Source organism: Mauremys reevesii, linkage group 10 (genome assembly GCF_016161935.1).
Source record: "Mauremys reevesii isolate NIE-2019 linkage group 10, ASM1616193v1, whole genome shotgun sequence".
Taxonomy (NCBI): domain Eukaryota; kingdom Metazoa; phylum Chordata; order Testudines; family Geoemydidae; genus Mauremys; species Mauremys reevesii.
Window position 1 is genome coordinate 42,017,286 of NC_052632.1, and position 17,194 is coordinate 42,034,479.

At 43.6% G+C, this 17,194-nt stretch overlaps 1 protein-coding gene and 1 long non-coding RNA gene across 2 annotated transcripts in view; one reads left to right on the top strand and one right to left on the bottom strand.

Moving 5' to 3' along the window:
- The window catches only part of MYO9A (myosin IXA), a 467,296-nt gene that overhangs the window by 360,107 nt on the left and 89,995 nt on the right, over positions 1 to 17,194 (bottom strand). The window lies entirely within an intron of this gene.
- On the top strand, positions 4,434 to 6,100 carry LOC120373291. The gene is made up of 3 exons (XR_005585477.1): positions 4,434 to 4,587; positions 5,681 to 5,763; positions 5,854 to 6,100. It is a non-coding gene; the product is annotated as an uncharacterized LOC120373291 (long non-coding RNA).

Consider the following 17,194-nt stretch of genomic DNA (forward strand, 5'->3'; position numbering starts at 1 on the left):
TGGACAATCATTCAAAGTCAAGTGCTTTCAAAATGCATCAAAATTTGCACTCCCAAGAAGTAAGCCACTCAAAACTCATTACTTTTAAAAAACTTAACCCAAGTTAATACTTATTGTTTTTTCATATAAATACTTCTATAGGACGATCCGCACCATTTAATAGGACAGTACATTTTTATCAAAAAGAAAAGGGGCGGTAGTCTACTCAAATAATCATGCTCCTGATTTCCTACAATAACAGAAAAGGAGATTTTGGTTGTACCTTGTAAATTGCATTGGGGGGGGGGGGAGTTGTTTTGGTTTGTTTTTTTTACAAAAACCATAATCAGAATGGAACCTGGGCTGCTGCTTCTTGTTTGGGAGTAACAAAGCACCACTCTCTAGCCTGTTAGCTTTTTAACCATAAGCAACTGTTCTGGACCATTATAACAACAGCCTTGTTCCAGAATCTTGTCTACAGTTTCCAGAAGAGGACTGAAATGTTGACAAATGCAACTAAGTGGACCAATTTGTACGACGCTAATAGATATTATAATGTAGTTAATAGTTAAGAAAAAAACCCACAGACTCAAAAAGATCTTTTAAAAAGCTGTGCTAATTTAATACAGCATTTAAGAGCTTCTTAGGTAATGCATCCTATTAATATCAATTCTATCAAGACACTTTCACTTCTTAAATAATTAACAAAGCTGCATTATTAGAATAAGATGTACCCCCCTTTTTCTGAAAGCTTACTCAACTCAGGTAATTTAAAAGATAGCTATTTATGTATAACAAGAAAACATGAAGTAAAATCTAAACATTCAGGCACTCTGAAATTTGATATTGAAAGTTTTGTTCATAAATGCAGCAATTCCCTATATGATATTTCTGATAACTGCAGGAGTTATGTAAACTGCAAAAAAGTGAAATATTTGGGGTTTTGTCCTTTACAGTGTGTGAAGGTCTCAGACATTTCTATTTTTATTTGTTTACATTTTATATTCATCTCTTTGTTGGAGGACTGTAGCAAGAATGCGACCTTGTCTACAATAGGAATTTTTTTTAAATCCTATTGGTTGAACCAGTGTTAGCAACAGTGGGAGCTGTAATACAAACAAGATTACCTTAGCTGGTAGCATTTTTATTACCATTTCAACTAAATCTCCTTTTCAATTGGTTTAAACTAACAGTAATGAAAATGTTGAACAGTACCAGTCTTGGCTAAATTAGAGAGAGTTAAGAGGTCAATGGAATTATAGTTCTTTTAGCATCAGAAATATGTACTTTTTTTTTAAAAAATTGCTTGTGTGTGTAACAGCAGAAACACCAATCACTAAAACCACCAATGAAAAATATAAAATTTCAATATTGCAATGTGAATACTTGATATAAAAAGGTATATTTGTCTCCTGTTTGAAGATAAGCAGCAGCATCTCTTCTGCTTTTTCAACCAGGACAAAAGTGAATTAATTCCAAACTACCAAATTATTAATCCATGAGCCCATTTTCACACCATCATTGGGATAATCTTACCCTTCTTAGAGTGTGGAAAAAGCCAATCAACCTGCTGAAGCAGCTCAGGGAAATGCAGACCTCAGCCAGACAACTGCTTCAGTTACTGAGAATCACAACCTCTATGAACAAGTTGGTGCAGTGGACCAGGGAGCACTCCCATCATCACGAGAGCTTTCCGGACTTAACTGAGCCTCAGAGATGAGCTTCAGGCATCCATTCTTCTCAGTGCAGCCATTAGACAGTCTCCTCAGTGCATAGAAATTCCAACCAAATCTACTGAATGACATGGCTGCAAGAATCACTATGAAAAGTCCTCAGCAGAAGCAGCCTTGGGGATGTGGAGACCAACATTCTTCTCCAGAAATCCTCAAGAGACATGGTCCAAAAAAGAAAAGGAAGCATATCAACATCCTCAAGCCCAGAGCAGCGAGAAAGCGGTTTTGGACCTGTAGGAAAAGAGGGAGTCCACATAGAGCACTAGACAAGTGAGTGCTCTTTTAGAATGGGTGGGAAAGGATTTGAGCCTAAAAAGTAACTCAATTGGCAAGAATCCTCAATTTACAGGCACATTGCTGAGTGAAACCATCAGTCCCAGTCAGTGGTCCCTGACCAGGACAGTCATGGCTCAATCTGAGGAAGCCCTGAAGTGGATCTTTGCTGCCTTTTCAAAAGGACCAAAAATTTGCCAGAAAATCTGCACCATATTCAGAAACCTCCATGCCTGGGCAGCAAATACATGGTCCATCAGATGATCAGTGCACCATTTTATACTTTGATCCCCTTTCCCCTGGTTTCTCCAAGGGTTCTGAGAAAGGTAAAGGCAGTCTGAGGATTGCTAATGCTAGTGGCTCCTAACTGTTCTCACAGATCATGGTACTCATCTCCTTGCTAATGCTGGAGGAAAAAAAAACAAAATATATCTACACTTCAGGAAAACAAAACCACAGTATTTTCCTCATGAGTCTTCTGATATAATTTAGATAATTTTTTTACATCTTAGCTCATAGAAAGCCACCACTCCAAGATCTGCCATAAACTGTTACCGTTCATTTGGAGAATGTCTACACCAGGAAAATGCATAAAATCACACACTAACTAATACGTTAAACACTACTTTTCCCTTATGTTGGACAAGGACAGTCATGTGGAGAAACATTAGTTCTAGGATAATCATGACAGTTAACAGGGAGCATTGACTAAGCCAATTTTACTTTTTGCCATAGCATATGAATCTGAATTCATGTTGCATTTTATTGGTGACCACAGACTCACATGCTTACTGGAGTTCTGTTGAACAACGTGTCAACTGTGAATAGCAATATAATAATCCGGAGGGGGGATGTTTGTTTTAAAGGCAGTACTGTAATCTAATCCTCAAGTAAACTTTCTTTTAATCCTGAGAATTTTTTTGCTCTTCAGAATGTGAAAATTGATGGGGTTTTTAAAATTAACATTGATACATTAGTTGTAATTCTCAATCTCAGTTTTACATTTTAACTTTAAACACTGAGGAACAAATATTTAATACTGGGCTCTTCAATCGGGTAGAGAAAGGTATAATATGATTCAATGGCTGGAAGCTGAAGATAGACAATTTAGATTGGAAATAAAGTGTACATTTTTGACAGTGAGGATAATTAACCATTGGAACAACTTACCAAAGTTTGTGATGGACTCTCCATCACTGACCATTTTTAAATCACAATTGGATGTTTTGGGGAAGTTCTATGGCCTGTGTTATACAAAAGACCAGATAAGATGATTACAGTGGTAGCTATGAACTACTGCAGTTTCAAATGGACACAAATAGGTCATCACTTGATTTCCTCAATTTACATAAAGCACTTTTAAAGAAGCTGCTGTGTTTCATCCTAGAATGCTGCATTTCCAGTGGAAGATAAAGTGATTTCTTAATATAAATTGTAAAGTACAAATATTACAGTCTAAGTGGTAGGTGGGTTTTTTTGTTTTTTGGTTTGGTTTTTTTTAAATAAAACTGATCTGAGTGACAAAAGTTGTTTTACTTCTTCCAATAACTATTTGATTACAAAGCATAAGTCAGGTGATCAGCCAGGATGAAAAGAAATCTCAGCCATGAATATTGATTCATCTGCAGATATGAATTTGAATAATTTAACAGTGAACTCCAAATGCTAACTAACCAAAATAGAACTTTTAAACATTTATATAATTCCATTAAGGCTCCATGGAGGAAAAAGTATTGCATTAATTCTCAGCTAATATTGCCAGCACAAGGCAATGAATTAATTTTAATATAATCCATACTGTATTGTCTTTTTGCTTGACAGTTCTAGTGATTTCTAACAGTTGCTGCACTGATGTAAGTTTTGGTTATTTAGAAGGCTTCATAAACTTTAAAAACAGCCTTTGACACTAAGCTACAAAGCATCTGCAGAGGGCTACACAGAATTAATTCCATCTCGAGGTTCCGATGAGAAAGAACAACCAAATTTTACTCTGGTGATATATAAAGTTACCTAGCATTCCTCTGAAGGAATTGTTTCCTTGTAACTCACTGCTGATCATCTATAGTCTATACATGATTCATTCACATGCACAAAAGCTTTCATATGGGTCCATTATGACTGTTCTCATTGTGTAAAAAAACAGGCATCATGAAAGCAACAAGTTTTTGTATTAAAGTTTCTATTCTGGTAGTAGCCAGTATAACTGCTTGGGGTCAGGATTCCCACAATTATAACTATTGTAATAAAAACGAAAAGCATTTAACAAAAGGAACTTCAAAATAAAATAATTATACTGGTATCCACATTTTCTAGATGAGTGATGGCAACATTTGGATTTCAAACTTCTGCTTATTACAACTGAGCCAAGCCAGTATCAATTATATTTGCACAACATATTTTTATGTATTTGTATTTATTACTTTCATCTCTTACTATTTCAGACTCAAGCACCTCATAAGTAAGGCTGTGAATCATTCGCGGAGGTCACGGAAGTCACTCCCCCGCCCCCAGCGGGGCCCCGGGCCGCTTCCCCCACCCCAGCAGGGTCCCGGGCCACTTCCCCCCCCAGCAGAAGTCTTCAGGAGCACCCCCCTCCCAGCAGGTAAGATTTAGTCACAGGTATTTTTTGTAAAAGTCATGGACAGGTCAGGGGCCATGACTTTTTGTTTATTGCCTGTGACCTGTCCATGACTTTTACTAAAAATACCCGTGACTAAAACGTAGCCTTACTCATAAGGTAAAGAAAATATTTAATTCAACACTGACTGCCATATAGCCAAAGAAAAAATTAACCATAGATTTGTTTTCCTTCGTTACAAAACTGTTGGATTAATACACATTATATCTTAACTACAGATTTTTCAGGCCAGAAAGGATAATTATAATAATCTATTCTGACCTCCTGCATAACACAGGCCACAAAACCTCACCCAGTAATTTCTATATCAAGCCCATAACTTTTGTTAGAACTACAGCATATTTTTTAGAAAGACATTCAGTCTTGCTTTAAAGATTTCAAGGGATGATGAATCCAAAACATCCCTAGGCTAATTGTCCACTCTTTTTAAGAAAAAAAAAAAAAGGGGGGGGGGGGAAGGTGGCCTAAAACTCCAGGATTAAGACCATGGTTGACAACTATGCAGCAAACTTCAGATGATCATGATCGATCTTTCTGACCTTAGTCTGACCTCCTGCACATCGCAGGCCACAGAATCTCACCCCACTCCTGTAATAGACCCATAATATTTGGCTGAGTTAGTGAACTTGTCAAATCATGATTTAAACACTTCAAATTTCAGAGAATCCACCATTTACCCTAGTTTAAACCTAGAAGTGATCTGTGCCCCACAAAGAGACCAAGACTGCTCAACTCTAGAGTAAGGTAGTCTACCACAGCAGGGTTATTGGTAGAAAATTGCCCACCTCCACCCTGCATTGAAATATCAGGACACAGCAATATCAATTGGAGCTTTTCGCACATAAGGATTGCAGTATCTTAATGCCATATACATTGCTTGAGCTCTTGTGGAATGAGTTCTTATCCATGAGAAGGGGGGAAATTAGACAGCTGAGAGCAAAATACAGCCAGAGATCTATTTTGAAATTCTTTGAGAGGATAGAGTCTGACCCCTGACTCTTTCCACTATGGCAACAAATAGTCTGGAGGATCTTCTGATTGGTTTTGTTCTCTGCAGGTAAAAGGGAAAGGCTAACCAAACACTGAGAGAACGGAACCTCCTTTCTTCTGAGGATGCGTGTGGTTTGATGAAGAACACAGGTAAGTAAACAGACTGGTTCAGATGAAAGACTATTTTGGGGGTGAATTTAGGGCATTAACATAATGAAACTTTGTCCTTATGGAATATAGCGTAAGGAGGATCTGCCATCAGCACTCCAAGCTCAACAACCTTTCTGAGGCAATGGCTACGAGGAATGTGGATAGGAGAGACGTGGGACAAGAAGCTAAGGATTCAAAAGGAGGCTCAGTGAGTACAGAGATAACAAGACTCAAGTCCCATTGAGGAGCAAGCTTTTTCAGAGGTGGAAAGATTCTGGAAAGGCCTTATCAGAACCTGTCAATCAGTGGGTGTGTGAAGACTGAGTAGCCCTGTGAAGGTGGATGGTATGCACTGACTGCTGCCAAGTGGACCTATAAGACACTGACAGACAAATCTGCTGTCTTTAAGGAAAAAATATAGTCCAGAGTGAGAGGAATATTGGCAGCTTCTGGGGGTACACGTCTTTGATGAGCCAATACAGAAAAACAAATCACTTTGCTAGGTAACATTTTCTAGTGGAATCCATCATACTATTAGAAAGGAGGTTCTGTACAGCGTCAGAACATGATCAGTCAAAGGACAATGCCCATCCAAAAACCAAGCTCAGATAAAGCAGCTGTGGGTTGGGATGCTTGATCTTGCCATTTTCCTGGGTCAGGAGATTGGGAAACATTGAACAACAATTGATGCTCAAGATGACATGCATTGGAGGTTCAGGAACCAAAACTATAGGGGAGCAATGAGAATGATTAGTGTTCTGTCCTACCAAATCAGGTCGGGCTCTGCAGCTGCACTGCCCCAGGAGCTCACAGCCCCGCTGCCCAGAGCATTGCGGCAGCGGTGGAGCAAGTGAGCTGAGGCTGCGAGGGAGGGGGGACAGTAGGGGAGGAGCTGGAGGCTAGCCTTCCAGGCCAGGAGCTTGGGGGCTGTGCAGGACAGTCCCACGAGCCGGATGTGGCCCGCAGGCCGTAGTTTGCCCACCTCTGCACTAGTGTTTTCATGATCTGCCAGTTTGGCGAGTACACTGTTTGAAGCCACGCTCATAGGCAGTGAAGATGGAGTCTTGGAAATGGTGTGACATAAGTGCATGAAGCCATATGACCTAGGAGAGACACACAAATACTGACAGGTACTCTGAGGCTGCTTATGACCTGATCTCTGATATTGTTCATAGTCTGAAACCTTTCCCTCAGTAGGTAAGCCCTTGCCATGATTGAATTTAAGGACTCCCCAACGAAGTTTAAAGCCTGTGTCGAGATAAGGATGGATTTTTCAGCATTTAAGCTGATCCCCAAAAAAGAGAGGAGTTGCACCATTGTCAAAGTCAATGCATAGGCCTCTTGGCATGACCTGATGACAAGGAGACAATCACCAATGTAGGGGAAAATGATGAAACCATGGCGTCTGATATAGGCTGCTACTACAGAGAACACCTGGATAAAGACTTGGGGCATGGTAGCAGTGCCAAAAGGGAATACTCTATATTGAAAGTGGTTGGAGCCCACCATGAATTTTAAATAGTTCAGCAAGTCATACATAGTTGGCTATTCTGAACTGGAAACTAGACAAAGGAAAGACCTTCCCTTCCCAATAAATCGAGACACCTGCCATCATCAGTCAGGGTAGATAGGGAGTATTGTTGGCTAGATCGCTCTGTGACAGCCCGGACCACTAAAGAGTTAGGGACAGGGTGAGAAAACAGAAATCCCACCCCTTTGGCTAGGATATAGTACCAATTCTCTCCCCTCTTATGGGTAGAGGCACAGGTAAGCTGGGGTATGCCAGACTGCTCTAGCTGGCTTCAGGATGGCTTCATTAACAAAGAGCGCCATTCTACTGAAGCACGTCCAGGAGCTTGTGATGAGGATCCTGAATCTCTTCAAGAGGAATCTGCAGTTCCCCTGCAATTCTGCGAAGACATTCTTAGAATTGCTTATTGTCATGGCAGAGGGGCATGGGTGGACATACTGGAGTCACTGCCTTATCTGGAGACAAAGATGGCAGTCTCATTAGTTCTAATGAAACCACTGGATCCAGCGTGTATTCCTCCTCAGTTGGATCAAGGAGCAGTTCCAGTTACTCTCTCAAAGGCAAGGGAATGGGCAACTCCCTAGCAGACTGGACCAACTTTGAGGATGGAACTGGTCCCATGGCCACCAATATGGCCAACAGAATGGATTGAAAGGTGGTTGTGGAGGTCCCCGTGGCATGGGGTACCAACAGTTCCAAAGTACTAAGGTGTAGGTTGGTCCTAAGCTGGTCCAGGCCTTCTGACCAGGAAGGTACGTTTTGGAGGAGGGAGTAATGCTTCATTGGGCAGTTCAGAATCTCCCAATAAGGAGAAAACTGATTCTGGATCCAGCAGTGACATCGACGATGCCACTGGAGGGAAGTCATAGCCCTAAGATAGAATGGGAGACCAACTCCTCCCAAAGGTTGGCTCTCCTGGTGGAGGGAGGGACCCAGTGGAGTAAGAACTCCAGATCTGGGACAGCGAAGATGTCCTCGGGTGGAGCATATGTCTTGGCTCTTCCTGAAGTGAGAGGGATTCTGTCTACCCAACGCTCAGTAGAGAATCTGTGCCACAGCCACTAAAGACAAAGACGGTACTGGGGATAACGGATACCCTCAGTGATCAGTCTTTGGTGGTGGTGGCAGATCCCAGGGTTTGTGTTTGGGATGAACTAGAAGCACATGTGCCGGCAAACTGACATCTGGTGCTGGTGGAGCCCTAGACTTGTGAGCTTTTTTATCACCCCGCTGAGACTTAGAACATACTAAGTCTGAGACTTAGAGACTTGCTCAGTTTAGACAGAGGTTGAATCCATATTCTACAAAGTGGATTTGGAGGAAGATTTAGTCTCATGCTTATGAGCATGTTTCTTGCTCTTCAGACAAAACCCTGCCGAGGGATCTGTGGGGGTACGTTCTCTTGGTCCTGAGTTGGTCCTCATAGCAGAAGGTGCAATCCTTGCTGAGTCAGGGGAGTCTCCCAGCCCAGGTCTGACTGTGGCCTCAAGGCCTATTCAATTAGGTGCTTCCTAAGGTGAAGTTCCCACCCTTCCTGGGTACTACTAGGGAACAAATAGCAGATATTGTTCCTTGCAACATGTGGGAATCCCTGAGGCAGTACAGGCAGCACCAGTTGTAGTCGCTGACCAAGAAAGATCACAAATAGTACTAAAAAAACTCTTAGAAAAAACGTTTGAACTCAAAAACTTTTACAAACTATTTAAACAGACCTAAATATATGTTCACAGATAAAGGAATAAAGCCAACACTTTGGACACTGAAGGTTCCTACCTGGACTATGTGGCAGTGAGAAAACTAGAAATGTGATCGGTCTACCTCACCTTTTATCTCCTCAGTCAGAGGTACGAGGTGAACCAGCACACATGTGCAGACCACAGGACACTGCTTTCAAAATTCTCCAGCTCTGGGCACATGTATACACCATAATGGAATACACATAGGAACCAGCACTCAAAGAAGAATTACTATTATTAACATCAATTAAAACAATGCACATAAAATCCAATGTCCTGCTGTGAAAATGCAACCAGAAAAACTGCCTATGTAAAATAACAGAAACAAAGGGATCTCAAGAGTTCATCCAGTCCATCCCCTTGCATAGAGGCAGGATTGGTCCTTTTAAAAATAATTAATTATTGGGGGTATATGGAAGGACAACAATATGGTATTTTCTGTATTCCACATCTAACACAATGTATGCTAATATAAGCAAATACATTTTTGCCATATTAATTCCTCTTGAAGACTTCAGCATTGTCTCTTGATAAAATGCTCCATATGAACACAATAGTTTCATTGATGATACAAACAAATGACTAAAATATTTGACCTTTAAGAATATAACAGCAAGAGTAACACATTAATCACTTTGGAACCCTAAGAACATATAGAATTATGCACCCTCAACAGAATGTACTAACGCTGAAATTCCACTGCAGGGCTCAAACCATAGAAAAGTGTTTAAATGTGTGTGTCACTCAATTTATGTCAGCAGAACCCTCAATGGGGTCTGTTTATGCTTACTTTCAGTGAGATTTTTGTTTCCAATCATACAATAGAATATCAGGGTTGGAGGGGACCTCAGGAGATCATCTAGTCCAACCCCCTACTCAAAGCAGGACCAATCCCCAGACAGATTTTTATCCCAGTTACCTAAATGGCCCCCCTCAAGGGCTGAACTCACAACCCTGGATTTAGCAGGCCAATGTGCAAACCACTGAGCTATCTCTCCCGCTTTGTGGGATTTCAGTCTAGTATACACATTACTCGCTTAACTTATATATAATATCTATATATTTTTAATCACATCTCTTTTTCAATACTTTAAAATACTACTCCAGCTAATTCATGTTGGACTTGTATTTGGTTTTATTTCAAAACACCCATTTCACTGCTTTCAAACACAACTTTGGGAGTGAAGTAGGGCGTGGCATAAATGAGATATGGTATTGATTCTAACCATTGAGATATCACACAGAATCCAAAACCCTAACAGGGAGTTGGCTAACAGGGAGTTTCGCAAGGGAGTTCTCCAGGTGAAGAAGGAGCTAATACAGCATCTGTGGGGTAAGTGACTGTCTGTAGTGTGTGTTTGTTTGTGTTTGGGGGTTACTTGCTGTGTGCTGAGCTTGTGTTTGCCAGTCTGTTTGGTTGTTTGGGGGACCGTGTGCTCTGGCTGGCAGTTGGAGGCAGGTTTGAAAGCTCGAAGCCTCTGGTAATTGGCTGAGCCTTAATCAGTGGGCGGGGCATTCACTCAGGCCAGGGCTTTATAAAGCCGCGCACAAGCGACCAGGGGCTGCTAACAGGGAGTTTGGAAGGGGAGTGGGAAGGGAGTGGGAGTCCCTCGCCGGCCGTAACCCCTTTCCTGTGGCCCCCCCCTAAAACCTGTAAACCGAACCACATTCCAAAACTCCTTTCTGTAAACCACCCTTCCACTAACTAGGAGATAATGCAGGCAGAAGCCCAGCAGCAGAGTGGGGCCTATCCAGTTTATTGCACTGAGTGTAGCATGTATGATTACCTGCCCTGTGGGCGGGTGGCGTATGTGTGCAGTCGGTGCAAGGAGCTCCTGGCCCTCAGAGACCATGTACGGACTTTGGAGGCCAGGGTGGCAGAACTGGAGGAGCTAAGAGAGGCAGAGAGGTATGTTGATGAGTCTTTCCGGGACACTGTAGAATTGTCCCACCTCCGCTCAGACAGCTCCTGTGCTGTTGAGGAGGAAGAACGGCCCAGGGAAGTAGAGCAGTCGATGGGAGCAGAGGGAAACCTTCCCGTAGTTGGGACCCTCCTTCCAGATGGTGCTGGGGTTGCCCCTCGCACTGAGGTTGCCTCTCCGGGGGAGGGAACTCCAGTTTCTAGGAAAAGGCAGGTGTTAGTAATGGGAGATTCGATTATTAGAAATGTAGATAGCTGGGTCTGTGATGACCGGGAGAACCGTATGGTGACTTGCCTGCCTGGTGCGAAGGTTGCGGATCTCTTGAGGCATCTAGATAGACTTATGTGTAGTGCTGGGGAGGAGCCGGTGGTCGTGGTACATGTAGGTACCAATGACATAGGGAAGGGTAGGAGAGATGTCCTGGAAGCCAAATTTAGGCTGCTAGGGAAGAGACTGAAATCCAGGACCTCTATGGTGGCATTCTCAGAAATGCTCCCAGTTCCACGCGCAGGGCCAGGTAGGCAGGCAGAGCTTCAGAGTCTCAATGCGTGGATGAGACGATGGTGTAGAGAGGAGGGGTTCACGTTCATTAGGAACTGGGGAAACTTCTGGGATGGGAGGAGCCTATACAGGAGAGATGGGCTCCACCTAAACCAAAGTGGAACCAGACTGCTGGCACTAAACATTAAAAAGGTTGTAGAGCAGTTTTTAAACTAGGAGATGGGGGAAAGCCGACTGCTGCAGAGGAGCGTGTGGATCGGACACAGACTTCTCTTAGGGGAGAGTCTGATGACAGAGAATCTCCAGGTTATAGTCAGGAGCAGAGGATGGAAGAGGATAATGTAAGGGCCGGATCAGATGATAAACAGTCACGTAAAAAAGAATCTGGCACATCAGAAAAAGGCAGGCTAATAAACAGGGACAAGTTTTTAAAGTGCTTGTACACAAATGCCAGAAGTCTAAATAATAAGATGGGTGAACTAGAGTGCCTCGTGATAAAGGAGGATATAGATATAATAGGCATCACAGAAACCTGGTGGACTGAGAGCAACCAATGGGACACAATCATTCCGGGGTACAAAATATATCGGAAGGACAGAACAGGTCGTGCAGGGGGAGGAGTGGCACTATATGTGAAAGAAAGTGTAGATTCAAATGAAGTAAAAATCTTAAGCGAATCCACACGTTCCATAGAGTCTCTATGGATAGAAATGTCATGCTCTAGCAAAAATATAACATTAGGGATCTATTATCGACCACCTGACCAGGACAGTAATAGTGATGATGAAATGCTAAGGGAAATTAGAGAGGCTATCAAAATTAAAAACCCAATAATAGTGGGGGATTTCAATTATCCCCATATTGACTGGGAACATTTCACTTCAGGACGAAATGCAGAGATAAAATTTCTCGATACTTTAAATGACTGCTTCATGGAGCAGCTGGTACGGGAACTCACAAGGGGAGAGGCAACTCTCGATTTAATCCTGAGTGGAGCGCAGGAGCTGGTCCAAGAGGTAATTATAGCAGGACCACTTGGAAATAGTGACCATAATACAATAGCATTCAACATCCCTGTGGTGGGAAGAACACCTCAACTGCCCAACACTGTGGCATTTAATTTCAAAAGGGGAACTATACAAAAATGAGGGGGTTAGTTAGACAAAAGTTAAAAGGTACAGTGACTAAAGTGAAATCCCTGCAAGTTGCATGGGCCCTTTTTAAAGACACCATAATAGAGGCCCAACTTCAATGTATACCCCAAATTAAGAAAAACAGTAAAAGAACTAAAAAAGAGCCACTGTGGCTTAACAACCATGTAAAAGAAGCAGTGAGAGATAAAAAGACTTCCTTTAAAAAGTGGAAGTCAAATCCTAGTGAGGCAAATAGAAAGGAGCACAAACACTGCCAACTTAAGTGCAAGAGTGTAATAAGAAAAGCCAAAGAGGAGTTTGAGGAACGGCTAGCCAAAAACTCCAAAGGTAATAACAAAATGTTTAAGTACATCAGAAGCAGGAAGCCTGCTAAACAACCAGTGGGGCCCCTTGATGATCAAAATACAAAAGGAGCGCTTAAAGACGATAAAGTCATTGCGGAGAAACTAAATGGATTCTTTGCTTCAGTCTTCACGGCTGAGGATGTTAGGGAGATTCCCAAACCTGAGCTGGCTTTTGTAGGTGACAAATCTGAGGAACTGTCACAGATTGAAGTGTCACTAGAAGAGGTTTTGGAATTAATTGATAAAATCAACATTAACAAGTCACCGGGACCAGATGGCATTCACCCAAGAGTTCTGAAAGAACTCAAATGTGAAGTTGCGGAACTATTAACCAAGGTTTGTAACCTGTCCTTTAAATCGGCTTCGGTACCCAATGACTGGAAGTTAGCTAATGTAACGGCAATATTTAAAAAGGGCTCTAGGGGTGATCCCGGCAATTACAGACCAGTAAGTCTAACGTCGGTACCGGGCAAATTAGTTGAAACAATAGTAAAGAATAAAATTGTCAGACACACAGAAAAACAAACTGTTGAGCAATAGTCAACATGGTTTCTGTAAAGGGAAACCGTGTCTTACTAATCTATTAAGAGTTCTTTGAAGGGGTCAACAAACATGTGGACAAGGGGGATCCGGTGGACATAGTGTACTTAGATTTCCAGAAAGCCTTTGACAAGCTCCCTCACCAAAGGCTCTTACATAAATTAAGCTGTCATGGGATAAAAGGGAAGGTCCTTTCATGGATTGAGAACTGGTTAAAAGACAGGGAACAAAGGGTAGGAATTAATGGTAAATTCTCAGAATGGAGAGGGGTAACTAGTGGTGTTCCCCAAGGGTCAGTCCTCGGACCAATCCTAATCAATTTATTCATAAATGATCTGGAGAAAGGGGTAAACAGTGAGGTGGCAAAGTTTGCAGATGATACTAAACTGCTCAAGATAGTTAAGACCAAAGCAGATTGTGAAGAACTTCAAAAAGATCTCACAAAACTAAGTGATTGGGCAACAAAATGGCAAATGAAATTTAATGTGGATAAATGTAAAGTAATGCACATTGGAAAAAATAACCCCAACTATACATACAACATGATGGGGGCGAATTTAGCTACAACGAGTCAAGAAAAAGATCTTGGCGTCATCGTGGATAGCTCTCTGAAGATGTCCACGCAGTGTGCAGAGGCGGTCAAAAAAGCAAACAGGATGTTAGGAATCATTAAAAAGGGGATAGAGAATAAGACTGAGAATATATTATTGCCCTTATATAAATCCATAGTACGCCCACATCTCGAATACTGTGTACAGATGTGGTCTCCTCACCTCAAAAAAGATATTCTAGCACTAGAAAAGGTTCAGAAAAGGGCAATTAAAATGATTAGGGGTTTAGAGAGGGTCTGTAACCGGGTCCTTTCCTGGCCTGCCTTCCCGCTGCTCTGGGCTCCTTTAATAAAGCACCTTCAGGCTTCTCTTTTGCAGCACCCGTGGTTTTTATTTATATCTAGTACCCACCACCAGCAACACTATATACAAAGTTTACAAGGCTTTGGTCTCCTCTTTACAGGGGTTCTCCCTTCTCTCTGGAGACTACCCCTTCCCTGGCCAATTCCCCCCTTTGCACTGGCTGCCAGCCAGCCTTTATAGCTCTCCTCTGAGCGGGCCCACAGGTGTAGCCAGTTCCTGAGGCCAGGCACCAGCCTTCTCCCCAGCCCCAATCTATTTCCCCTGATTGAGGCTAGCTGAGCAGGGGCTAATTAGGTGCTTGTGCACCAGCACCCTGCTACAGGGTCCCATACGAGGAAAGATTAAAGAGGACTCTTCAGCTTGGAAAAGAGAAGACTAAGGGGGGACATGATAGAGGTATATAAAATCATGAGTGATGTTGAGAAAGTGGATAAGGAAAAGTTATTTACTTATTCCCATAATACAAGAACTAGGGGTCACCAAATGAAATTAATAGGCAGCAGGTTTAAAACAAATAAAAGGAAGTTCTTCTTCACGCAGCGCACAGTCAACTTGTGGAACTCCTTACCTGAGGAGGTTGTGAAGGCTAGGACTATAACAATGTTTAAAAGGGGACTGGATAAATTCATGGTGGCTAAGTCCATAAATGGCTATTAGCCAGGATGGGTAAGAATGGTGTCCCTAGCCTCTGTTCGTCAGAGGATGGAGATGGATGGCAGGAGAGAGATCACTTGATCATTGCCTGTTAGGTTCACTCCCTCTGGGGCACCTGGCATTGGCCACTGTCGGTAGACAGATACTGGGCTAGATGAACCTTTGGTCTGACCCGGTACGGCCTTTCTTATGTTCTTACCCTGCAAATAGTGCAGAAATACATAAAAACTTGTGGGCATAATTTAAAGGTCATAATATCATCCCCCAAAAGAGTTGACTTTTTAGACTGTTTCACAGCACAGCTAGTAACATCACTTGTAACAGCAGTAGCATCTACACCAACTTTGCCTATAGGAAGGGACTGAGAGGAGAGAAGAGATTTTCCCTACATGTAAATCAATCAGGTTTCTACAACAAAGCATTCATCTGGACCAATGAGTTTCCCACTGCTGAGTGCTGTAGTGTTCCAGTATAGATCTTCAAATCATTTCTTTAGCCCCCCTCACCCTGCATAGGCGGCAGGTTTGTATAATTTTTGGTGGGGCCCAAAATGGTGGTGCCCCCCCCCCCGCTCCCGCCCTGTAAGCCGATATAAAATGAAGCTACAACGCATCAGTGCCACAAGATTACAAGGGTCAATTAAAAGTGGAAAGTCAGAAGCAGCACTTGCCTACTTCAATATACAGTATTATATTTTGTTGCACCTGTTGTGATGAAGTGGGAATGTCCTTAATATTTTCTCTGAATACTGTGTGGGTGCCTCAGTTTCCCCTGCAAGATGCCAACTGAAGGTGTTGGGGACAAAGAGATCAGGTGGCCTCCTTGTCCGGAAGAGACACAGAGGCCAGAGGAGGGGGTGTCAGTTTGGAGCTGGCTGGGGAAATGGGGAGAGACCCAGAACTTGGTTCTGGGCTCCCCACCCCCCAAGATGGACCTGACAGAGGGGTTCTGTTTTCTGTACCTACAAGCTCTGTTTAAACTGTGTTCCCATCATCTAATAAACCTTCTGTTTTACTGTCTGGCTGAGAATCACATCTGACTGCGGAGTTGGGGTGCAGGGCCCTCTGGTTGCCCCAGGATCCGCCTGGGCAGACTCGCTGTGGAAAGTGCATGGTGTGGAAGGGCATGCTGAATGCTCCGAGGTCAGACCCAGGAAGGTGTAAGCTTCTTGCCCTGGAGACAGTATGCTTCGAGAGAGGAGGCTCCCCCAGAGTCCTGACTGGCTTTGTATGGAGTTGTTCCAAAGCATCACAGCATCCCCTTCCACACCGTGCACTTCCCAGAAATCCGCACAGGCACTGACACTCCCTCCTCTGGCCTTTGTCTCTTTTCCAGGCATTAGGAGGCCACCCGATCTCTCTGTTCTCCAACACCTTCAGTTGGCACCTTGCAGGGGAAACTGATTTGGGAGAAATGAAGTAAAAGCTGCCCAAACCGAGCTTGAGCACTCCTGAATTTTGAGGTGTTCAAATCTGGAAGGCAGGTGCTGGGGGTGGGAGAGGGCTGTGGGCTCCATGGGGGAGCATGGCAGCAACTGTCTGGAGCTGCACGGAGCCAGACACGCTAGTCTGAGTGGCACAGTAAGCGGTTTGGGGGTTGGAGAAGGGGTAGGGGGTTCCGGGGGACAGTCAAGGGACAAGGAGCAGGGGGGGTTGGATGGGGCAGAGGTTCGGAGGGGCAGTCAGGGGACAGGCAGCAATTGGATAGGCATGGGAGTCCAGGAGGTTTATCAGGGGACAGGTAGAGGGGTTCTGGGGGGAAGTTGGGTGGGGTCTTAGGAGGGGGCAGTTGGGGACAAGGAGAAGGGAGGCTTAGATAGGGGCTGGGGTCCCAAGGGGCAGTTAGGGGCAGGGGTCTCAGGAAGGGGTAATCAGGGGTCAAGGACCAGTGGTGCTTAGATAGGGGGTGGGCGTCCTGGGGGGCAGTTGGGGCAAGGGTCTGGGGAGGGGGCAATCAGCGGCCAGGGGCTGGGATTCAAAGGGCTCTGGGCTGCTGGCAGCTGCGGGGAGCCCTGAGCCCTTTAAATTCCAGCCGCCTCCCCGGCTGGGATTCAAAGGGCTCTGGGCTCCCCGCGCTTGCAGGCAATGCAGAGCCTCTGATTCCCGACCGCGGCTGGGATTTAAAAGGCTCTGGGC